The sequence below is a fragment of the Salmo trutta genome, chromosome 23 (assembly GCF_901001165.1).
Source record: "Salmo trutta chromosome 23, fSalTru1.1, whole genome shotgun sequence".
Taxonomy (NCBI): domain Eukaryota; kingdom Metazoa; phylum Chordata; class Actinopteri; order Salmoniformes; family Salmonidae; genus Salmo; species Salmo trutta.
The window spans coordinates 43,542,831-43,563,834 of record NC_042979.1 but is presented as its reverse complement, the minus strand read 5'-3'; the positions used below and the strand labels follow the sequence as shown (position 1 = coordinate 43,563,834).

The 21,004-nt window shown below is 44.9% G+C and overlaps 1 protein-coding gene across 2 annotated transcripts in view; it reads left to right on the top strand.

The window, feature by feature from the left end:
- cdc42se2 (CDC42 small effector 2) overlaps positions 1-21,004 on the top strand; it is an 86,190-nt gene that overhangs the window by 30,682 nt on the left and 34,504 nt on the right. Inside the window, exon 2 of one of the 2 annotated variants that reach the window (XM_029710470.1) lies at positions 11,484-11,805. The exons of the other annotated variant lie outside the window; for it this stretch is intronic. The gene's annotated coding sequence lies outside the window, so the exon portion shown is untranslated. The remainder of the gene's footprint in view (positions 1-11,483; positions 11,806-21,004) is intronic. 2 annotated transcript variants of the gene reach the window in all.

The window sequence follows — 21,004 nt, the reverse complement described above, 5'->3', positions numbered from 1 at the left end:
ATTTCGGGATTCGAACCAGAGACTTTTCGATTGCTGGCCCAACGTTCTTAACCACCAGGCTACCTGCCGCCCCACTGGTATATTGCCCGTAATTGATAAATTGAATAACTTCCCCTCATTACCAATGAGAGGAGTCCACAACTGGACTGTGGACTGATATCCTGTGTGGCTCAGTTGCTAGAGCATGGTGTTTGCAACGCCAGGGTTGTGGGTTCGATTCCCACGGGGGACCAGTACGAAAAAGAAAAAAAGTATGAAATGTATGCATTCACTACTGTAAGTTGCTCTGGATAAGAGCGTCTGCTAAATGACTAAAATGTAAATGTATATCGGGTTTGTTGTCCCTTTTTCCCATTTTGCCTCGGTCAATTCACCAATTAATATGCAGCAGTTAATGAATTGAATTGTAAATGCGAGATGCTCACAAATTGACACAGTTGAAATGGAATTGATGCCAAGTACCCATGGGAATAAAGAGGAGATTGAAGGGCCAGCGTCACCAATAAGGAGGGAGATCAGTCTAACCAGGAGGAAAGTAGGGAAATTAACCAGAGAGAATACAATCTAGCAAGAGAAGAGTAGAGGAATGTCACATGGTGCTTTTGGGTGGAATGGGGCAGGGGGAAGCGTTTTGGTGGGAGACTAAAAAGGCATGCCATTGAGGGCAGTGCAGATGGCCAGGAACCCTTTTGTTTGGGGCTGTATAATCGTACTGTACTGCTAGGCTAGCATTGCTTGTGCCCATTCAGCATAGGGAGGTCTATGTGCTTTATCCTAGCAGATGCAGCACAGTGCACCCATAGAGAGAAATGAGTGGATTTGTACAGTCAAAGTTCTAGCTCAGGGTTTTTCTAGGCCCTATGTCAGCTCTGTCGTATTGTCTGGGCCCCATGTCTGCTCTGTCGTCTAGTCTAGGCCCCATGTCTGCTCTGTCGTCTAGTCTAGGCCCCATGTCTGCTCTGTCGTCTAGTCTAGGCCCCATGTCTGCTCTGTCGTCTAGTCTAGGCCCCATGTCTGCTCTGTCGTCTAGTCTAGGCCCCATGTCTGCTCTGTCGTCTAGTCTAGGCCCCATGTCTGCTCTGTCGTCTAGTCTAGGCCCCATGTCTGCTCTGTCGTCTAGTCTAGGCCCCATGCCTGCCCTGTCGTCTAGTCTAGGCCCCATGTCTGCCCTGTCGTCTAGTCTAGGCCCCATGTCTGCCCTGTCGTCTAGTCTAGGCCCCATGTCTGCCCTGTCGTCTAGTCTAGGCCCCATGTCTGCCCTGTCGTCTAGTCTAGGCCCCATGTCTGCCCTGTCGTCTAGTCTAGGCCCCATGTCTGCCCTGTCGTCTAGTCTAGGCCCCATGTCTGCCCTGTCGTCTAGTCTAGGCCCCATGTCTGCCCTGTCGTCTAGTCTAGGCCCCATGTCTGCCCTGTCGTCTAGTCTAGGCCCCATGTCTGCCCTGTCGTCTAGTCTAGGCCCCATGTCTGCCCTGTCGTCTAGTCTAGGCCCCATGTCTGCCCTGTCGTCTAGTCTAGGCCCCATGTCTGCCCTGTCGTCTAGTCTAGGCCCCATGTCTGCCCTGTCGTCTAGTCTAGGCCCCATGTCTGCCCTGTCGTCTAGTCTAGGCCCCATGTCTGCCCTGTCGTCTAGTCTAGGCCCCATGTCTGCCCTGTCGTCTAGTCTAGGCCCCATGTCTGCCCTGTCGTCTAGTCTAGGCCCCATGTCTGCACCTGCCTGTCGTCTAGTCTAGGCCCCATGTCTGCCCTGTCGTCTAGTCTAGGCCCCATGTCTGCCCTGTCGTCTAGTCTAGGCCCCATGTCTGCCCTGTCGTCTAGTCTAGGCCCCATGTCTGCCCTGTCGTCTAGTCTAGGCCCCATGTCTGCCCTGTCGTCTAGTCTAGGCCCCATGTCTGCCCTGTCGTCTAGTCTAGGCCCCATGTCTGCCCTGTCCGTCTAGTCTAGGCCCCATGTCTGCCCTGTCGTCTAGTCTAGGCCCCATGTCTGCCCTGTCGTCTAGTCTAGGCCCCATGTCTGCCCTGTCGTCTAGTCTAGGCCCCATGTCTGCCCTGTCGTCTAGTCTAGGCCCATGTCTGCCCTGTCGTCTAGTCTAGGCCCCATGTCTGCTCTGTCGTCTAGTCTAGGCCCCATGTCTGCCCTGTCGTCTAGTCTAGGCCCCATGTCTGCCCTGTCGTCTAGTCTAGGCCCCATGTCTGCCCTGTCGTCTAGTCTAGGCCCCATGTCTGCCCTGTCGTCTAGTCTAGGCCCCATGTCTGCCCTGTCGTCTAGTCTAGGCCCCATGTCTGCCCTGTCGTCTAGTCTAGGCCCCATGTCTGCCCTGTCGTCTAGTCTAGGCCCCATGTCTGCCCTGTCGTCTAGTCTAGGCCCCATGTCTGCCCTGTCGTCTAGTCTAGGCCCCATGTCTGCCCTGTCGTCTAGTCTAGGCCCCATGTCTGCCCTGTCGTCTAGTCTAGGCCCCATGTCTGCCCTGTCGTCTAGTCTAGGCCCCATGTCTGCCCTGTCGTCTAGTCTAGGCCCCATGTCTGCCCTGTCGTCTAGTCTAGGCCCCATGTCTGCCCTGTCGTCTAGTCTAGGCCCCATGTCTGCCCTGTCGTCTAGTCTAGGCCCCATGTCTGCCCTGTCGTCTAGTCTAGGCCCCATGTCTGCCCTGTCGTCTAGTCTAGGCCCCATGTCTGCCCTGTCGTCTAGTCTAGGCCCCATGTCTGCCCTGTCGTCTAGTCTAGGCCCCATGTCTGCCCTGTCGTCTAGTCTAGGCCCCATGTCTGCCCTGTCGTCTAGTCTAGGCCCCATGTCTGCCCTGTCGTCTAGTCTAGGCCCCATGTCTGCCCTGTCGTCTAGTCTAGGCCCCATGTCTGCCCTGTCGTCTAGTCTAGGCCCCATGTCTGCCCTGTCGTCTAGTCTAGGCCCCATGTCTGCCCTGTCGTCTAGTCTAGGCCCCATGTCTGCTCTGTCGTATTTTGAATTCTGGGCAGTAAGAAATAAGAAGAGGGCCTTTTTAGAATAAGAATTGTGCTGTTTGTTGAAATTGAGATTAGACTACATTTACAAATTGCTTTGTCCCCCCCCCCGGCTTGGCAGGCTTCTTTGTGAAGTGCAGGTATTCTTCCAAACTGTTACGTAAGAGTGATTTATCACAACTTTTTGTCATCTTTGTGAAAGATTACTGTGGATTAGTGGCACCATATGGTCAATTTAAGCCCTCCACTGTCTGTATTCAGCTGCCTTGTGGGAAATGCTGTATTGGCAAAACTGAATTTGCACTAAAAACAATAGAGGAGAGGATATTTTGTTGTTGGTGTAATAAAAGGGGTGCTGTTGTCAAAATAAATGCATGCGGTCACAATCTGAATAGTGCATTGTTTAGGCTATCTGCACTGTTAGGTTTAGACTTCCTCCTAAACCAGCATACATTTAGGCTATTGCTGCAGAATTAGAGGTGTAGCCGAGTACATCATAAATCAATAGAATTCCCTGGAAATACATCATTCAAAGTAAATGCCATGTCACATCTGCTGTCCTGTGGTAAGTCAGACTGCTGCTGAGTATATGATTTGCTAGTTATTCCATTATCTTCAGGAATGTTAGGCTAGGCCACCTCTCATTATGAACACAATGTGGAGAATTGTTAGGCCTAATTTAATGTGATTTAGAACTCTTCTGAGATGCATGACACAACTGCAATAAGAACCTGCAACGCCACCAGTAACAATACTGCCCCTTGACTAACAGAACAGTTCTCACCCACTTGGAACTGTCCTGTTTCATGGTTCCACAACAACAAAGCAACTCCACAGTCAGGGTGTGTACCATGGTATAGTTTTACGGTGTCGTTTTTAACGGTGTAGTTTTACAGTGCTTAATTTGAGGATGACATGAGAGGATTCTCTACTCCCGGCCAAGTGAGGAAGCTATAAGTCTGGTGGGCATGGGAAAGCTGCTCTGCTTTAGGGTGGAGCTGATGCTCCAAAACCACTCACTCTTTGGCCAATTCAGTTGAACTAAACCCATGTCCCTTGTCCGCGGCTGCCCTGTGACATGTAAAATGAAATGCCATGTCCTTGAAAGAGAACCCCTTACTTAAAACACACCGTTGTTTAACATGTGGAGATGTATTGTAGGACTGCACCTTGCTCCCACTACCCAGCTGTGTGTGCACGCGTTTAGATGCATATGTGTCTGCGTGAGTGCATAGATGCGTATGCATGGTTAGGTAATGTGCAATCTTTGTGCTAGGAACTGTTTGAGGATTTCGGTGGGTGTTTGTTAGACAGAAGTGGTGAGCTCTCCCCATTTGTTGGGCCTTGTCTCATTAACCCCTAACTCTCTGTTGGGCCTTGTCTCATTAACCCCTAACTCTCTGTTGGGCCTTGTCTCATTAACCCCTTCCTCTCTGTTGGGCCTTGTCTCATTAACCCCTTCCTCTCTGTTGGGCCTTGTCTCATTAACCCCTTCCTCTCTGTTGGGCCTTGTCTCATTAACCCCTTCCTCTCTGTTGGGCCTTGTCTCATTAACCCCTTCCTCTCTGTTGGGCCTTGTGTCATTAACCCCTTCCTCTCTGTTGGGCCTTGTGTCATTAACCCCTTCCTCTCTGTTGGGCCTTGTCTCATTAACCCCTTCCTCTCTGTTGGGCCTTGTCTCATTAACCCCTAACTCTCTGTTGGGCCTTGTGTCATTAACCCCTTCCTCTCCGTTGGGCCTTGTGTCATTAACCCCTTCCTCTCTGTTGGGCCTTGTGTCATTAACCCCTTCCTCTCTGTTGGGCCTTGTGTCATTAACCCCTTCCTCTCTGTTGGGCCTTGTCTCATTAACCCCTTCCTCTCTGTTGGGCCTTGTGTCATTAACCCCTTCCTCTCCGTTGGGCCCTTCCTCTCCGTTGGGCCCTAACTCTCTGTTGGGCCTTGTGTCCCACTAACTAGGGCTGCAGAGTTTTAAAACAGCCTATCGTAGCTTTAAATCAGTGCATGTGTGAGCACTTGCTCTCGCTCTCTCCAACTACATTCAAATTGCATTCAAAATAGATACTGTTCTAGATCGATATATAGCCCTATATATAGATGTCCTAGCCTACCTCATTCAGGTAATACATTTAATGCAATATTAGCCTTCTATATTCAGCTAATTAATGATGGGTTACGCATAATAAGCTTCTAACTGACAGCCTCTGTCTCTTGCGCAATACGTAAGCACCTATGTTCTGCTGGCTTTGCCTTAAAAAAACGCAGGTCTCATGCAGGAAAAGCTAGCCTAGAATAGCTTGCTGGACATCTTTTTTTTGTTGCATTTCTTATACAAATAGACTATTCAAAGAGGGACACAAGCTCTTGTTTGCTGAATGTTAAATACAGCAGCCAATAGAATGGCGGTAGGCTATAGCAGTTATTTATTCAGATCCATAACCAATCAATCTTCGTGAAGAGAAGGCCTTCTGCATCTAATTCTAGTCCCATTATTATTCAAGGTGGACATTTAGAAAGATGAGGACAACGAAACGTATTTCATTAAACTGTTAAAAGCGAGGAAGAAATGAAGCAACAATAGAGAGAGAAAGAGGTAGGTTAGTAACCAGATAAATATCATGAAAGGTATATATGCGGCAGCCTACTAATTATTCAGATACAGTGTCTTCCACTAATATTGACAAGCTTGGTAAATATGAGCAAAACAGGTTATGGGGAAAAAAAAATGTCTCCTCTTGGTGTTTCATTCAAAATATTCACAAAAATCAAACCTTTAATTGAAGTAAAATGATTGGGGGGGAAGAAAAAAAAAAAAAAGTTTAAATATTTTTATCCGAAACATGTGTGCCACAATTATTGCCGCTCCAAGAAATTCTTATGAGTAAAATCTAACTGAAGTATATTCCCATTCATATTTTACGTTATGTTCACCTGAGTGATTAGGAACACTTAAGTGGTAGGCCATGACTTTCTGTTTCACTGGGGTATAAACTGAGGTGACACACAGGCCAAGTTCCCATAGTCATCCATCACTATGGGAAAGACAGAGAATACAGTAATGATGTGCGACCAAAGGTTGCTGAGCTGCACAAATTAGGAAATGGCTATAAGAAAATAGTTCAACGGCTGAAAATTCCCATTTCCACGATCAGGGCAATAATGAAGAAGTTTAAAGCATCTGTTGATGTTAACAATCGGCCTAGAAGAGGATGTGTGTCTATATTGAGCCCACGCTCAGTGAGGAGGATGGTTCGAGTGGCCAAAAAATCTCCAGGGATCACAGCTGAATAATTGCAGACGTTAGTTGGGTCTTGGGGTCAGAAAGTCTCAAACTACGACCAGACGCCACCTACATACATTTAAAGTCAGAAGTTTACATACGCTTAGGTTGGAGTCATTAAAACTCGTTTTTTCAACCACTCCACAAATTTCTTGTTAACAAACTATAGTTTTGGCAAGTCGGTTAGGACATCTACTTTGGGCATGACACAAGTCATTTTTCCAACAATTGTTTACAGACAGATTATTTAATTTATAATTCACTATCACAATTCCATTGGGTCAGAAGTTTACATACACTAAGTTGACTGTGCCTTTTTTAAACAGCTTGGAAAATTCCAGAAAATGATGTCATGGCCTCCACAAGTCAGGTTCATCCTTGGGAGCAATTTCCAAACGCCTGAAGGTACCACGTTCATCTGTACAAACAATAGTACGCATGTATAAACACCATGGGACCAAGCGGCCATCATACCGCTCAGGAAGAAGACACGTTCTGTCTCCTAGAGATGAATGTACTCTGGTGCGAAAAGTGCAAATCAATCCCAGAACAACAGCAAAGGACCTTGTGAAGATGCTGGAGGAAGCAGGCACAAAAGTATATATATCCACAGTAAAACGAGTCCTTTATCGACATAACCTGACAGGCCGCTCAGCAAGGAAGAAGCCACTGCTCCAAAACCACCATAAAAAACCGAGACTACGGTTTGCAACTGCACATGGGGACCAAGATTGTACTTTTTGGAGAAATGTCCTCTAGTCTGATGAAACAAAAATAGAACTGTTTGGCCATAATGACCATCGTCATGTTTGGAGGAAAAAGGAGGATGCTTGCAAGCCAAAGAACACCATCCCAACCGTGAAGCACGGGGGTGGCAGCATAATGTTGTTGGGGTGCTTTGCAGCAGGAGGGACTGGGGGACTTCAAAAAATTGATGGTGTCATGAGGAAGGAAAATTATGTGTATTTATTGAAGCAACATCTCAAGACATCAGTCTGCAAGTTAAAGCTTGGTCGCAAACGTGTCTTCCAAATGGTGTCTTCCAAATGGACAATGACCCCAAGCATACTACCAAAGTCAATGTATTGGAGTGGCCATCACAAAGCCCTGACCTCAATCCTATAGAAAATGTGTGGGCAGAACTGAAAAAGTGTGTGTGAGAGCCAGGAGGCCTACAAACCTGACTCAGTTACACCAGCTCTGTCAGGAGGAATGGGCCAAAATTCACCTAACTTATTGTGGGAGGCTACCCAAAACGTTTGACTCAAGTTAAACATTTTATAGGCAATGCTACCAAATACTAATTGAGTGCATGTAAACTTCTGACCCACTGGGAATGTGATGAAAGAAATAAAAGCTGCAATAAATCATTCTCCTCTATTATTCTGACATTTCACATTCTTGAAATAAAGTGGTGATCCTAACTGACCTAAGACAGTGAATTTTTACTAAGATTAAATGTAAGGAATTGTGAAAAGCTGAGTTTAAATGCATTTGGCTAAGGTGTATGTATTCTTATGACTTCAACTGTAACCACAAGTTGTTTGGGATGTTTGCCATAAAAAAAAGAATTTTACTGTTATCAAACAACAAACTCAAGCGCATACAGTTTGCCAAACGTTACTGGACTGTCAATGGGACCGGGTTCTATGGTCAGATGAGACCAAGTAGAGCGTTTTGGAAACAAACACCAGAGGTGGGTTTGGAGTAGACAGAAAGATATCCATGCAGAAAAGTACCTCAGTGCTTTGGACAATGATCCAAAGCACACCTCCAAAAATCAACACATTTTGCCGGTGGGACGAGATTCCCTAAAAACACACCAGCTCGATACAGCTACAATCATAAGTGCCTTTTTCGTAGCAGGTTAGGAGAACTAACGTTGCTGGTTAGGAGAATTTACGCAAGAGGTTAGGAGAATTAACTTAACAGGTTAGGTGAATTAGGTTAAGGTTAGGAAAAGGGTTAGCAAAAATTGCTCTCCTAACCTGCTACGAAGTCACTTCCGGTCGTAGCTGTATGGAAGTGGCGTGTTTTTAGGGAGTCTCACCACAGATTCAAAGTTTTACCATGGCCATCCCAGTCCCCTGAACCAAACCCCATAGAAAACCTGTGGGATGAGCTGAAGACCTGGGGATCTGGAGAGATTCTGTATGGAGGAATGGCCTCAGATTCCTTGCCATGTGTTCTCCAACCTCATTACGTATTACAGGAGAAGAGCTGTTATCTAGGCCAAGGGTGGTTGCACAAAGAATTGAATGAAGGGGTGCCAATAATTGGGACACATTTGAGAAAAATATTTGTTTCATGATTACATTTTTTTTCTGTTTTACTGTAATTAAAGGTTAGATTTTTGTGAATATTTTGAATGAAAGACCTAGTGGATAAACAGACTTTAAAAAAAAAATTATTCACAGCCCGTTTTGCTTATATTTAGCAAGGGTTACAGCCTTATTTTAAAATTGATAAAATTGTATGGTTTTTTTTCATCAATCTACACACACACACACACTACCCCATAATGATGAAGCAAAAACAGGTTTTTAGAAATGTTTGTTAATTTATAAAAATACAAAAAAATGAAACATCACATTTACATAAATATTCAGGCTCTTTACTCAATACTTTGTTGAAGCACCTTTTGGCAGCGATTACAGCCTCAAGTCTTCTTGGGTATGACGCTATAAGCTTGGCACACCTGTATTTGGGGAGATTCTCCAATTATTCTCTGCAGATCCTCTCAAGCTCTGCCAGGTTGGATGGGGAGCATTGCTGCACAGCCATTTTCAGGTCTCTCCAGAGATGTTTGATCGGGTTCAAGTCTGGTCTCTGGCTGGGCCACTCAAGGACATTCAGCGATGTGTCCCGATGCCACTCCTGCATTGTCTTGGCTATGTGCTTAGTCTCGTTGTCCTGTTAGAAGGTGAACCTTTGCCCCAGTCTGAGGTCTGTATTCCATTCCATGTAATACAGTTCACACTGAAAAAGATTAGTTTTCATTTATTTACCCAATAGTGCAAAGAGTTAGCTACTTCTATGGGCTTTCATGTTTTTCTATTGTGGGTAATGGGCAGTAGCCTATATCATACTGTATATGTACTGGATAACGGCACAATCATCTGGCTTTTTGGGGCATAGGCTCATTAAATGTATTTAATATATGACTCATCAGGCTGAATTTTAATGCTGATCAAAGCTGTAATCAAATCCATACATTTGTATGCTGTATAATAGGTCTATTTACAGTATAATGCTGTATAATAGGTCTATTTACAGTATAATGCTGTATAATAGGTCTATTTACAGTATAATGCTTTTGAATGACACTTCTGGTTTTGGAAGAAAATACCCGGGTTACCTGGGAGAAAAGTGATTTATTCTCAGGATGGAACATTTTGTAACCCCTTCCTCTCTGTTTGGTCTTGTGTCCCACTATCCCCGTCCTCTCTGTTTGGTCTTGTGTCCCACTAACCCCGTCCTCTCTGTTTGGTCTTGTGTCCCACTAACCCCGTCCTCTCTGTTTGGTCTTGTGTCCCACTAACCCCTTCCTCTCTGTTTGGTCTTGTGTCCCACTAACCCCGTCCTCTCTGTTTGGTCTTGTGTCCCACTAACCCCGTCCTCTCTGTTTGGTCTTGTGTCCCACTAACCCCGTCCTCTCTGTTTGGTCTTGTGTCCCACTAACCCCGTCCTCTCTGTTTGGTCTTGTGTCCCACTAACCCCTTCCTCTCTGTTTGGTCTTGTGTCCCACTAACCCCGTCCTCTCTGTTTGGTCTTGTGTCCCACTAACCCCGTCCTCTCTGTTTGGTCTTGTGTCCCACTAACCCCGTCCTCTCTGTTTGGTCTTGTGTCCCACTAACCCCGTCCTCTCTGTTTGGTCTTGTGTCCCACTAACCCCGTCCTCTCTGTTTGGTCTTGTGTCCCACTAACCCCGTCCTCTCTGTTTGGTCTTGTGTCCCACTAACCCCGTCCTCTCTGTTTGGTCTTGTGTCCCACTAACCCCGTCCTCTCTGTTTGGTCTTGTGTCCCACTAACCCCGTCCTCTCTGTTTGGTCTTGTGTCCCACTAACCCCGTCCTCTCTGTTTGGTCTTGTGTCCCACTAACCCCGTCCTCTCTGTTTGGTCTTGTGTCCCACTAACCCCGTCCTCTCTGTTTGGTCTTGTGTCCCACTAACCCCGTCCTCTCTGTTTGGTCTTGTGTCCCACTAACCCCGTCCTCTCTGTTTGGTCTTGTGTCCCACTAACCCCGTCCTCTCTGCGTCCCAGTGAAGATGCAGCTGCTGCCGTGGCAACAAAGCCCGGGACACAAGAATTGAGGGCCGCCTTCTAAACAAGGCCAACTATTGTTCCCTTTTAGTACTTTGGTGAAGAGATGCAGTGAATGAACGGGGTCCTTTCCTAAAATAAGGACTATGTTTATGTTTGCAATTCCCAAGTAAGACACTTCATAGGGTGAAATTTCTCCCCTTTATGATTTAAACACACAACTTTTTACATTTTACCGGTGTTCATCCATGTTGGGTCCTGATCAACCCTGTTGCTGTGAGCTGGCAAACAAAAGGTCCCAACACTGGCTTGGACTCATGTAATGCAACATGGAGTTTAAGGCTCTTACGTGGCGTTTGAAAAGGATTAGCCCTCGGTTCTTTTATTTATTTAAACTGAAAGACAGTCGCCAAAATTGAATCTGACCACATGGTATAGTTACGTAAGACACATCTGATCGGAAAATGGTTCTGTAGAAGGAGTGTCATTTGGGCTTATGTAAAAGCTCCCATGTGACAACCTTGTTTTTGTGACGAGGACGGGTGGGGGTTGGGGGTAGTGGTTGTGCCCAGTGGGTATTTTATGCATCAGCAACCTGCTGTACGGCTTTGGTGAGGGATCCAACAAGCGTGAATAACTCCCTCTCCTTGACATCCATAGATCTCTAAGGATTCCATAGGTGTCCACCATATCACTTCTCACCCATCCTGTCAACAGTCATTGGTCATTCGGGGGAAGACCAGATTTCTTTATTTATTTAACCGCTATTTAACTAGGCAAGTCAATTTAAGAACAAATCCTTATTTACAATGACGGCCTAGGAGCAGTGTAACCCACAGCCTTGTTCAGGGGCAGAACGACAGATTTTTACCTTGGCAGCTCAGGGATTCGATCCAGCAATCTTTTGGTTACTAGTCCAACGCTCTAACCACTAGTCTAGCTGCCGCCCCGATAATAAACACCTTTTCTCTTTGGACACAACCTAGGTCTACCTACCAAGCGTGTCTGAGTGTGCGAGAGAGAGAGCGAGGGAAAGAGGGAGGTGTTGGTGAATAATACCACAGACCCACTGATCTGTGACTGAATGGGGGACAAAGGCCTATGGTGAAGAGTCCACCGAGAGAGCACCCCCACCCCCCTCCTCCTCAGCCCCTGTGTTGCTGTCCCCATACTGTCGCTGTGTGACGGTGCACCTCCCTCCCACACTGGATGAGAAGGGGAGAAACTAGGTCTCTGACTGTCCACTCAGACACACTTTACCCGGGCATGCTTTCTGCGTTTGTCCCTGGGACTAGATGGTCGAGGTGGGTGAGTGATTTCTTTTTTGTGGTCGTGTTTAAGTTCGGTTAGGCTGATTTTCTATTTAATTTAGAGAAAGTAGAGAAGAAAGAAATAACTCCACTACCAGTCTGTGGGTATCTGTGCTCAGACTTTAGTTAGCCAGAGAGAAATAACTCCACTACCAGTCTGTGGGTATCTGTGCTCAGACTTTAGTTAGCCAGAGAGAAATAACTCCACTACCAGTCTGTGGGTATCTGTGCTCAGACTTTAGTTAGCCAGAGAGAAATAACTCCACTACCAGTCTGTGGGTATCTGTGCTCAGACTTTAGTTAGCCAGAGAGAAATAACTCCACTACCAGTCTGTGGGTATCTGTGCTCAGACTTTAGTTAGCCAGAGAGAAATAACTCCACTACCAGTCTGTGGGTATCTGTGCTCAGACTTTAGTTAGCCAGAGAGAAATAACTCCACTACCAGTCTGTGGGTATCTGTGCTCAGACTTTAGTTAGCCAGAGAGAAATAACTCCACTACCAGTCTGTGGGTATCTGTGCTCAGACTTTAGTTAGCCAGAGAGAAATAACTCCACTACCAGTCTGTGGGTATCTGTGCTCAGACTTTAGTTAGCCAGAGAGAAATAACTCCACTAGCAGTCTGTGGGTATCTGTGCTCAGACTTTAGTTAGCCAGAGAGAAATAACTCCACTAGCAGTCTGTGGGTATCTGTGCTCAGACTTTAGTTAGCCAGAGAGAAATAACTCCACTACCAGTCTGTGGGTATCTGTGCTCAGACTTTAGTTAGCCAGCTCAACACTACAGATCAGTGTAAGTCTATTCTGAAGTCTTCCAATACAAGTCTTCCAATACACTTTATGGGTACCGGTACTTTCAGAAAGATTCTCCGATGCCACTGTAAGATACAGACTAGGCCTTGGGCCATACCCATCATGCACTATTTGTTGTTCTACCTCCTGTAGAGTATTTTTTTGGGGGGGGGGGGCCCGCCCGCCCGCCCGCCTGCAGGGTTTCCCTATGGGGCGCCACACAATGCAGCAGGTGTGGATAATCTTCAATTCACTGGCCCTGGTTCCCTTTATGGCTCACAACTTCTTTTATTTATTTATTTCACCTTTATTTAACCAGGTAGGTCAGTTGAGAACAAGTCCTTTATTTAACCAGGTAGGCCAGTTGAGAACAAGTCCTTTATTTAACCAGGTAGGCCAGTTGAGAACAAGTCCTTTATTTAACCAGGTAGGCCAGTTGAGAACAAGTCCTTTATTTAACCAGGTAGGCCAGTTGAGAACAAGTTCTTTATTTAACCAGGTAGGCCAGTTGAGAACAAGTCCTTTATTTAACCAGGTAGGCTAGTTGAGAACAAGTCCTTTATTTAACCAGGTAGGCCAGTTGAGAACAAGTTCTTTATTTAACCAGGTAGGCCAGTTGAGAACAAGTCCTTTATTTAACCAGGTAGGCCAGTTGAGAACAAGTTCTTTATTTAACCAGGTAGGCCAGTTGAGAACAAGTCCTTTATTTAACCAGGTAGGCCAGTTGAGAACAAGTCCTTTATTTAACCAGGTAGGCCAGTTGAGAACAAGTCCTTTATTTAACCAGGTAGGCCAGTTGAGAACAAGTCCTTTATTTAACCAGGTGGCCAGTTGAGAACAAGTCCTTTATTTAACCAGGTAGGCCAGTTGAGAACAAGTCCTTTATTTAACCAGGTAGGCCAGTTGAGAACAAGTCCTTTATTTAACCAGGTAGGCCAGTTGAGAACAAGTCCTTTATTTAACCAGGTAGGCCAGTTGAGAACAAGTCCTTTATTTAACCAGGTAGGCCAGTTGAGAACAAGTCCTTTATTTAACCAGGTAGGCCAGTTGAGAACAGAACAAGTCCTTTATTTAACCAGGTAGGCCAGTTGAGAACAAGTCCTTTATTAACCAGGTAGGCCAGTTGAGAACAAGTCCTTTATTTAACCAGGTAGGCCAGTTGAGAACAAGTTCTTTATTTAACCAGGTAGGCCAGTTGAGAACAAGTCCTTTATTTAACCAGTTATGCCAGTTGAGAACAAGTCCTTTATTTAACCAGTTATGCCAGTTGAGAACAAGTCCTTTATTTAACCAGTTATGCCAGTTGAGAACAAGTCCTTTATTTAACCAGTTATGCCAGTTGAGAACAAGTCCTTTATTTAACCAGGTAGGCCAGTTGAGAACAAGTCCTTTATTTAACCAGGTAGGCCAGTTGAGAACAAGTCCTTTATTTAACCAGGTAGGCTAGTTGAGAACAAGTCCTTTATTTAACCAGGTAGGCTAGTTGAGAACAAGTCCTTTATTTAACCAGGTAGGCCAGTGGAGAACAAGTCCTTTATTTAACCAGGTAGGCCAGTTGAGAACAAGTTCTTTATTTAACCAGGTAGGCTAGTTGAGAACAAGTCCTTTATTTAACCAGGTAGGCCAGTGGAGAACAAGTCCTTTATTTAACCAGGTAGGCCAGTTGAGAACAAGTCCTTTATTTAACCAGGTAGGCCAGTTGAGAACAAGTCCTTTATTTAACCAGGTGGCCAGTTGAGAACAAGTCCTTTATTTAACCAGGTAGGCCAGTTGAGAACAAGTCCTTTATTTAACCAGGTAGGCCAGTTGAGAACAAGTCCTTTATTTAACCAGGTAGGCCAGTTGAGAACAAGTTCTTTATTTAACCAGGTAGGCCAGTTGAGAACAAGTTCTTTATTTAACCAGGTAGGCCAGTTGAGAACAAGTTCTTTATTTAACCAGGTAGGCCAGTTGAGAACAAGTCCTTTATTTAACCAGGTAGGCCAGTTGAGAACAAGTCCTTTATTTAACCAGGTAGGCCAGTTGAGAACAAGTCCTTTATTTAACCAGGTAGGCCAGTTGAGAACAAGTCCTTTATTTAACCAGGTAGGCCAGTTGAGAACAAGTTCTTTATTTAACCAGGTAGGCCAGTTGAGAACAAGTTCTTTATTTAACCAGGTAGGCCAGTTGAGAACAAGTCCTTTATTTAACCAGGTAGGCCAGTTGAGAACAAGTCCTTTATTTAACCAGGTAGGCCAGTTGAGAACAAGTCCTTTATTTAACCAGGTAGGCCAGTTGAGAACAAGTCCTTTATTTAACCAGGTAGGCCAGTTGAGAACAAGTCCTTTATTTAACCAGGTAGGCCAGTTGAGAACAAGTCCTTTATTTAACCAGGTAGGCCAGTTGAGAACAAGTCCTTTATTTAACCAGGTAGGCCAGTTGAGAACAAGTTCTTTATTTAACCAGGTAGGCCAGTTGAGAACAAGTCCTTTATTTAACCAGGTAGGCCAGTTGAGAACAAGTCTTTTATTTAACCAGGTAGGCCAGTTGAGAACAAGTCCTTTATTTAACCAGGTAGGCCAGTTGAGAACAAGTCCTTTATTTAACCAGGTGGCCAGTTGAGAACAAGTCCTTTATTTAACCAGGTAGGCCGGTTGAGAACACGTCCTTTATTTAACCAGGTAGGCCAGTTGAGAACAAGTTCTTTATTTAACCAGGTAGGCCAGTTGAGAACAAGTCCTTTATTTAACCAGGTAGGCCAGTTGAGAACAAGTCCTTTATTTAACCAGGTAGGCCAGTTGAGAACAAGTCCTTTATTTAACCAGGTAGGCCAGTTGAGAACAAGTCCTTTATTTAACCAGGTAGGCCAGTGGAGAACAAGTCCTTTATTTAACCAGGTAGGCCAGTTGAGAACAAGTCCTTTATTTAACCAGGTGGCCAGTTGAGAACAAGTCCTTTATTTAACCAGGTAGGCCAGTTGAGAACAAGTCCTTTATTTAACCAGGTAGGCCAGTTGAGAACAAGTCCTTTATTTAACCAGGTAGGCCAGTTGAGAACAAGTCCTTTATTTAACCAGGTAGGCTAGTTGAGAACAAGTCCTTTATTTAACCAGGTAGGCCAGTTGAGAACAAGTCCTTTATTTAACCAGGTAGGCCAGTTGAGAACAAGTTCTTTATTTAACCAGGTAGGCCAGTTGAGAACAAGTCCTTTATTTAACCAGGTAGGCCAGTTGAGAACAAGTCCTTTATTTAACCAGGTAGGCCAGTTGAGAACAAGTCCTTTATTTAACCAGGTAGGCCAGTTGAGAACAAGTTCTTTATTTAACCAGGTAGGCCAGTTGAGAACAAGTCCTTTATTTAACCAGGTAGGCCAGTTGAGAACAAGTCCTTTATTTAACCAGGTAGGCCAGTTGAGAACAAGTCCTTTATTTAACCAGGTAGGCCAGTTGAGAACAAGTCCTTTATTTAACCAGGTAGGCCAGTGGAGAACAAGTCCTTTATTTAACCAGGTAGGCCAGTTGAGAACAAGTCCTTTATTTAACCAGGTAGGCCAGTTGAGAACAAGTCCTTTATTTAACCAGGTAGGCCAGTGGAGAACAAGTCCTTTATTTAACCAGGTAGGCCAGTTGAGAACAAGTCCTTTATTTAACCAGGTAGGCCAGTTGAGAACAAGTCCTTTATTTAACCAGGTAGGCCAGTTGAGAACAAGTTCTTTATTTAACCAGGTAGGCCAGTTGAGAACACGTCCTTTATTTAACCAGGTAGGCCAGTTGAGAACAAGTTCTTTATTTAACCAGGTAGGCCAGTTGAGAACAAGTTCTTCATTTAACCAGGTAGGCCAGTTGAGAACAAGTTCTCATTTACAACTGCGACCTGGCCAAGATAAAGCAAAGCAGTGTGACACAAACAACACAGAGTTACACATGGAATAAACAAACATACAGTCAATAACACAATAGAAAAATCTATATACAGTGTGTGTGAGTGTATTAGTGTGTGACTGTGTGTTTGGACCTGGCTCATTCATCATCCCATCCAGTCAAGGGAAAATGCAACTTCATCTCTGGGGAGCAATTTGAATGCCTTCCCTCTCTAGCCCTGCAATAATGTGAGAGAGAGTGAGGTTTGCCATTTTTAAAGACCGAGCAATGAACTAACCATCTCCTCAGTTACTTCCCCAGGGGAAATCTGTGCATTCTCATGCATTTCATGAGGTGGAGTGGCATGATGATTTTCACTGAAGGCTGAAAGTTGTAGGCCTACCTTCACCCCCTTTCCAACATCTTCAAGACTTGACATCAAGTGCATTACTTAATTACAAGTAGACCTAGGGTTTGGAATCATCCTAGTGGATGAAATGTGCTTCCATTCTGACTTCGGATTAGGTTAACTGGATTAACCAAACGTTGGTCAAATCTTGTCTATTCATGATTCAAACACTGATTTGTATAGTATCTCATCGGAAACTGACTGAAACTCCAAAGGACCCAGAATAGATGAAGGCAAGGGAGCACAGAGAGACCAGCCAGCAGAGGGACCAAGCACAGCATCCGCTGGAGGAATCAAAGGAGACGGAAATACGGCCTTTTTCATTTTAGCACTTGAAGATAAGGCTCTGGCAGCAATTCTGTTCTTGTGCTTTCAACTCTGGCCCGTACATATTTGGCCCACGATGAGGATGTGTGAAAGAGTGTTTTTCATTCATCTTTATCCTGTGGTTCTATAGCTCAGTGAATTAACCCCTCTGTGAGCAGAGGATGTTTATGTTGGCTTTGGACAGCTTTTATTCGTTTCACATTCACTGTTAAAGTGAACACTTTTTTATTTTTATTTTTCACTTACACATAATTGGACCCAACAAAGTGGTGAAAAGTGTGTGACTTTTTTAGAAATTCTGATTTGTTTTCTAATTTGGTAATTTCCTGTGACTTAGTATCGAGTACTGGCTTTAACAAGGAGCAACATTTTCCCCATGACAGTTTATGCAGTGATGTGTGTTAACTTCCCTTTCAAGTCAAAGTGATTTTCCTTCAGATGGCTCTGTGTCCTTCACTAAACTGTGATGAAAGACTTCTGAGGTGGTGTTTTGAAACCCTCTTGCTGCAGTGTCTTACTTTGGGTTGAAAAAAAAAATCGCCTTTTTTATAATAAAGCATTTGCAGGTTAACAATAAAATACATTTCCTAATGTGATGAGTAGCCAAGATTCAGCAGTTGTCACTGTAGCCTAAGTTAATTTAACTTGTGACTGTTCGCAACGACAAAATAGACCGTTATGAACAGAGCTCACGTTTCGAGGGAAGGAGACACAAGATTTTGCCTAATTTAAAACTGGGCACGCATGGATATCGCAGAGAAAAGCACTCGCCTCGATCCGACACCGTGTTGCTTGCTGGAGTAGTTGGGCTAGTACGCCCACTTGTTTTGGTTTGACATGGGCAGGAGCAGACCTGCAAGCCGAGGGTGAGAGAATTCCGTGTTCCTTGTTTGATATTGTTCCCTTTACACCAAGGATAGAATGATAAACAAATACAAGCTCTAGATCACTTCATATTCACCATGAGGGGACAGAAATAAATCAAATCATTCAAAATAGGCAAGCATGATTTGGCCCCAGATCTTTCGCTTAAAAAAAAAAAAAAAAAAAAAAAAACAGCTGAGGATTGTTTTAAATCACAAGCGCGTAGCTTACAGTTGGAAGGCCCGCGGCGAGTACCAACTAGATCAGGAATGGGCATCTGGTGGCCTGCAGAAATTACCTGTAAAACTGCACATTTTTCTCTCTGCCCCATGGCAAAATGTGTAGAATTGCAACAAACTTGTTTTAAAATTGCAAAATGTTCTCTACGCCCCCTTGGCAAAATGTGCAGAATTTCAGGAAACTCCCTTTAAAACGTAAATGTTTTCTCTTCACTGTCACAAGGGGGGCTGCTAAAATGTTTTGCTCGCGAAGAGGGGTGGGGGGGTTATTGTGTGTACGCAGACTCACGAGCCACTGCAGTCCCTTACGATGAGTCCCGCTTTTCACCCCATCAAAGTTGCCCATCTCTGAAATAGATGATTGAGTTGTGAATGTCAAATCAAACTTTATTTGTCACATGCGTCGAATAGAACAAGTGTAGAACCTTACAGTGAAATGCTTACTTACAAGCCCTTAACCGACAGTGCAGTTCAAGAAGAGGAAAATATTTACCAAATAATCTAAAGTAATAAAATAACAATAACGAGGCTATATACAGGGGTACAGGTTAGTAACGAGGCTATATACAGGGGTACAGGTTAGTAACGAGGCTATATACAGGGGTACAGGTTAGTAACGAGGCTATATACAGGGGGTACAGGTTAGTAACGAGGCTATATACAGGGGTACAGGTTAGTAACGAGGCTATATACAGGGGTACAGGTTAGTAACGAGGCTATATACAGGGGTACAGGTTAGTAACGAGGCTATATACAGGGGTACAGGTTAGTAACGAGGCTATATACAGGGGTACAGGTTAGTAACGAGGCTATATACAGGGGTACAGGTTAGTAACGAGGCTATATACAGGGGTACAGGTTAGTAACGAGGCTATATACAGGGTACATTACAGGTTAGTAACGAGGCTATATACAGGGGTACAGGTTAGTAACGAGGCCATATACAGGGGGTACAGGTTAGTAACGAGGCTATATACAGGGGTACAGGTTAGTAACGAGGCTATATACAGGGGTACAGGTTAGTAACGAGGCTATATACAGGGGTACAGGTTAGTAACGAGGCATATACAGGGGTACAGGTTAGTAACGAGGCTATATACAGGGGTACAGGTTAGTAACGAGGCTATATACAGGGGTACAGGTTAGTAACGAGGCTATATACAGGGGTACAGGTTAGTAACGAGGCTATATACAGGGGTACAGGTTAGTAACGAGGCTATATACAGGGGGTACAGGTTAGTAACGAGGCTATATACAGGGGTACAGGTTAGTAACGAGGCTATATACAGGGGTACAGGTTAGTACGAGGCTAAAGGTACGTTGTAACGAGGCTAATACAGGGGTACAGGTTAGTAACGAGGCTATATACAGGGGTACAGGTTAGTAACGAGGCTATATACAGGGGTACAGGTTAGTAACGAGGCTATATACAGGGGTACAGGTTAGTAACGAGGCTATATACAGGGGTACAGGTTAGTAACGAGGCTATATACAGGGGTACAGGTTAGTAACGAGGCTATATACAGGGGTACAGGTTAGTAACGAGGCTATATACAGGGGTACAGGTTAGTAACGAGGCTATATACAGGGGTGGTACAGGTTAGTAACGAGGCTATATACAGGGGTACAGGTTAGTAACGAGGCTATATACAGGGGTACAGGTTAGTAACGAGGCTATATACAGGGGTACAGGTTAGTAACGAGGCTATATACAGGGGTACAGGTTAGTAACGAGGCTATATACAGGGGTACAGGTTAGTAACGAGGCTATATACAGGGGTACAGGTTAGTAACGAGGCTATATACAGGGGTACAGGTTAGTAACGAGGCTATATACAGGGAGTACAGGTTAGTAACGAGGCTATATACAGGGGTACAGGTTAGTAACGAGGCTATATACAGGGGTACAGGTTAGTAACGAGGCTATATACAGGGGTACAGGTTAGTAACGAGGCTATATACAGGGGTACAGGTTAGTAACGAGGCTATATACAGGGGTACAGGTTAGTAACGAGGCTATATACAGGGGTACAGGTTAGTACGAGGCTATATACAGGAGTACAGGTTAGTAACGAGGCTATATACAGGGGTACAGGTTAGTAACGAGGCTATATACAGGGGTACAGGTTAGTACGAGGCTATATACAGGGGTACAGGTTAGTAACGAGGCTATATACAGGGGTACAGGTTAGTAACGAGGCTATATACAGGGGGTACAGGTTAGTAACGAGGCTATATACAGGGGTACAGGTTAGTAACGAGGCTATATACAGGGGGTACCGGTACCGAGTCAGTGTGCAGGGGTACAGGTTAGTAACGAGGCTATATACAGGGGGTACCCGGTACCGCGTCAGTGTGCAGGGGTACAGGTTAGTAACGAGGCTATATACAGGGGGTCCCGGTACCGAGTCAGTGTGCAGGGGTACAGGTTAGTAACGAGGCTATATACAGGGGGTACCGGTACCGAGTCAGTGTGCAGGGGTACAGGTTAGTAACGAGGCTATATACAGGGGGTACCGGTACCGAGTCAGTGTGCAGGGGTACAGGTTAGTAACGAGGCTATATACAGGGGGTACCGGTACCGAGTCAGTGTGCAGGGGTACAGGTTAGTAACGAGGCTATATACAGGGGGTACCGAGTCAGTGTGCAGGGGTACAGGTTAGTAACGAGGCTATATACAGGGGGTACCGAGTCAGTGTGCAGGGGTACAGGTTAGTAACGAGGCTATAT